Source organism: Chenopodium album, chromosome 19, assembly GCF_948465745.1.
Source record: "Chenopodium album chromosome 19, dcCheAlbu1.1, whole genome shotgun sequence".
Taxonomy (NCBI): Eukaryota; Viridiplantae; Streptophyta; class Magnoliopsida; order Caryophyllales; family Amaranthaceae; genus Chenopodium; species Chenopodium album.
The window spans coordinates 31790755-31795323 of NC_137852.1; positions in this window are offsets into that span (position 1 = coordinate 31790755).

A 4569-nucleotide genomic window follows, 5' to 3' on the forward strand; every position below is an offset into this window, starting at 1 on the left:
ATTGCAAAGAATTAAAACAATTCAATAAGATATTATCATGCAATATCAATAATCAATAATAACAAATTATCCCTTCATATTAATTACGGATCCCCATAAACCCTAGAATTAAAATACTCATACATAACTAAATCTAAAATAAGCAAAGCAATAAAATAAGCCATAAGAAATTAAAAGAATAAAATCACTGAAATAAATAAGGATGAAATCTTTACCGAATCGACGGAATTACAAAGTAGAGTCAAGAACAAGGAAAAGAGTTGAGAGAAAATCTAGAAAGAAAAAATAAACTAAGTAGAGAGAGAAAGTCTAAGAGAAGAGGTAAGTAAAAATAATGATCCTAAAACGTACTTAAACAACAAACTAAAACAACAATTAATTAGAAACTAAGTGCTCGTCAAGTTAAGCTTTTACAGAAACACGCACCTGATCGGGCTACAGCCCGCCCGATCGAGCGCGCCTTTTTCTTCGCACTCCCTTCTCAGCTGCTGCGCCCGATTGAGATGATAGCTCACCCCATCGGGCGCGCCTTTTGCCACGCACCAGCACACTTGTTGCGCACCTTGCCCGATCGAGCTAAGCTTGCCTGTTCGGGCCCTTACTTCTCTTCGAGGCTTGGACTTCGATTGGGCTTGATTCCTCGGCCCAATCCGGATCTCCTCTTCGGGTCTTGTAAACTTGGTCCAATTACCTCGGTGTCCCGATCACCGAGCCCTTAATCACCGGCTCGATTACTCTAACCGGCCTTGGGCTTCAATAAGTGTTCGTGCTCCTCCAATGCTCGTAGTCGCTCCTCAAACATGCGGGAAAATGCTCCAAAAATGCAATTTCCTACAAAACTCGGCCAAAATTACGAAAACACTAGACAGCACCAATTAGTAATAAAAGTGGCTCGAAAGAGCCAAAAACACTACTAATTATGACCCCTTGGTCAATCACTATATAAAATAGACATATCAAAAGGTATGCATGGTTTGAGATTATGCTTAGTTGACTCTAGGATAGGTGTATGCTAGGGTAGATGGTTTGAACTAGGAGGATCATGAAGCCGGATTCTACTTGTTTGTGGAATGCTTGGTAGTTGCTCCCTATAGTCGATTTGACACCACTAGTGAGTTTTTGCTACATCCATGTGAGTTTCATTGTTTTTCAAGCCTTCAACCTATTTTGTATGAGCGGCGTGATTGCAAACCTAATCTATAAAGCTTGATTTATGATTCTTAAACCCGAGACTGAGCTATCTAGGGAGGACAAAGGCATCTTTTCAGGGTGGTATTTTTCATTTTTTAGGATAGTTTGTTTCATCATTATTTTTGGGTTTACATTTGCCTTCTTGCAACCATTTAAGCCTATTACCTTCTTTTCAAGCCACATCTTTCGATCTTTGGCCTTTTGTTTCATTTTCCTCCTTTTCTTGTTTTGTGAAGAAATTGATCATTCTTAATGGAGTTTGTGGTGATAAAGTTGGGATGTGTGGTTCCATTGATGCAAGCTTGTGATTATATCTTCTTTGTGAATAATGGCAAATGAGAATGACTAAAAGTCGTCCTAAGTTAGAAAAAGGCAAGGACAAAACATACCAAATTAAAACAAAAAACAAAAAAAAAGACAAAAAAACAAAAAAAAAAAGAACTAAAAAACAAAAAAAAAAATTGAAAAAGTGAAAATTTCAAAAATATTTTGATGTATTCTTAGCTTTTATCCTTCTAAGCATTGGGGACAATGCTTCATTTAAGCTTGAGGGAGAAACGTTTACGCATTTTGTACGTATTTCTTGTGAGTATAGCTTTGAATAAGCTTGGGGTGTATGTATTTTTGTTTGGATTGGTGATTACTTGATTGTGATTCTAAGAAAGGCGTCTTCTTTGCTTCATTATTAGGAAAACCACCAAATTTTAAATTTTAGCCTACCTTCACCCTTTATGCCTTACGTTACAACCTTTGGGAAAGCCCTTTTCCTTTTTTTCAACCCATATCTATCTAACCTTGGGATGGATTGGTGTACAACTTATGCAAGTTCCAAATATGAAAGCTTGAGCGATTCAAAACATTAAAATTGATGAAAATAAGCAAAAAAGAATAATAAGTAAAAGTGTACAAAAGGGCAAGTGTTCCAATGTCTTTGATATGAAAATATCTTTGATAAGAACACGTCTCAGATTGCGTTTCTTATCGAGTGCTCGGTACCGTGCCCGAGAAACATGAATTCCAATTGAGTGATAGACCGCATGATCGGAATTGCCCACACTTAATAAAAAAAATTTCAAATTTTGTTTTTTAAAAAAAGGTACAAAAGCAAAAAAAGAGAGAGAGAGCAAAAATATGAAACAAAAGTGAGAAAACCTCAAGCATAAAAATACAAAGATTGCACACCTTGGGGGCTTATCTAGAGTCTTGAGCCTTTATCCCCTTCTTTCATTAACCTTTAGCCTAACCACGTTACAACCCTTAAAAAGACCTTTTTGTGGTATACACACACTTGCGAGGTTCGGCTAAAGGTACGTTCGGCTTGATTCCTAACAGATATGTAGGGAACCTCACATTGAGGTACGGCCGTAATAAAAAAAATGCATTCATATTCATATTCACACACTCACACCATGATCATATCAAGGGATATCCAATGCTCATTCTTATTCATTTAGAGCTAGACTTGGGGGCTTGATCCCTACATCCTTATCTTAACTAGCCTAAGAGTCACCATCATTTGACTCTTTTTAAAATATTTTTCCATACACTTAGCCTTTGAGGCCTAACTTTAGTGTCACTTTCACACACATCACAGGTACATGACCAAATAGTACTTCCCTCAGGAACCCTTTGTCATGAAATCTTAACATAACTTTGAAGCATGCCTTGTCATATCAACATTATCAAAATCACTCATCATTGCATCACGAAGTATGAAGTGCTTAGCCTCCACGCCTAAGTAACCTAAATACTTTCATTATCGAGTTAACTAAGATGGTCTAAGATAAATTAATCCTTACACCATGAGAGATAGTATCGAACGCAAATATTTGTTTAAGCTTATTCAACACGCACCCTCAAATACGTCGATTCTTTTTTGTGTCTTTCTTTTTCGGGAGAAAGTCAGTACCCTCCACAAAAATGACGGAATTTTTTGTTTTTTCGAGTCATATGGCACAATCACAACATAATTCACACACGAGTCATGTACATGTTATGTGTCATGTCGTGTTATCACATACTACTACATTTTCGACCAAATGCGACGCCAAAAAATGAGCTAATGCAACGCCCTATTCAATGTCGTCGCAACAGATAGCCTGATGCAACGGTAGGATTAACTAATACAACAATCAATTATATATCATATCTAATGCGACGGTCCCTTATCTGCCGTTGCATTAGATTGGGCTAATACAACAGCAACAAGAGCTAACACAACGGCTGCTAAATTTTTTAATATTATATTCTTTCCCTCCTTATTTTATACCCAAAATTTTGAAATTCGAAATTAAAGACCCCAAATATTTTAACCCGTGCTGTTCTCTTATCTCCGTTATCAGAGTTACGTACAAATTAAAAAAAAACTCCAAATTCCCCTTCTTCTCCCGTATAAAAAAAAAAAATTCCCCTTCTTCTAGAAAAATGTTGAGTTTTAGAGTGATTCCAAAGTTCCTAAATTTTCTTTCAAAAATAAGATTGGAGTAGTAGAGATTCACATTTTTCTTCATTTTTTTTTTTTGTGGATTTTCAATTTATATGGTTAGGGTTCGTAATCTGGTAGATCTCATATTTTCAATTCCAAAGTTATCTCATATTGAGGGGCACCAAGGGTTCGTAATCTGGTAGATCTGGTGCGGCATCTTCGAATCCGGCAATCTGATGCCGCGGCGGTGTGTACAGTGGTGGCCCTATCCCTCCAAAAATAGCCCAGTCAAAAAGAGGAGAGAGAACAACGGTGTAGGAATAAGAAGAAAAAATAATTTTGCTAGTCTTGCAAAGCTCTTATGACGGTTGTGTTTGGGGATTTGTTCTTGAATTAGTTGTTGCTACACACCTACACCATCTGGTAACTCATCTATTAATTATCTATTTTCTTTTTATTGAGTATTTTTTGAGTTTTGAATTTAGTAACGGTGATTATTGCTGTTTTAGGGTTAGCTATTGTGAATAATTTTGAATTTAGAAACTTGTTTAATTGATAATTGCTTACTGATGTGCATTTTTTATATTTGAAGGCGATAATGTGATTATTACATCTTTTACAGGAAAATTTGACTGTCATCTTGCTTAGAAATTAATGATAAATTGATAAGATAGTTTTTTTTCCTGTGCATGTCATTAACTTGTTGTTGCACTTCTATTTCATCTTGCCTGTTTTTTTGCTGAAATTGAAATAAGGGCCTCAAGGCTGTTGAATTTGGGTCAATAATGTTAATTGTTAAATACTATGGATTAGTGGAGGATAGAAAGATGTATAGTAATTCCTTTTGTTATGTAATGTAGATTATTAATGGCTGAAATTTCAATTTAATGAACTATGTTTACCTATGGACTTATTGAATTCGAAATAACACAATCTATTGATTTGAATGACAG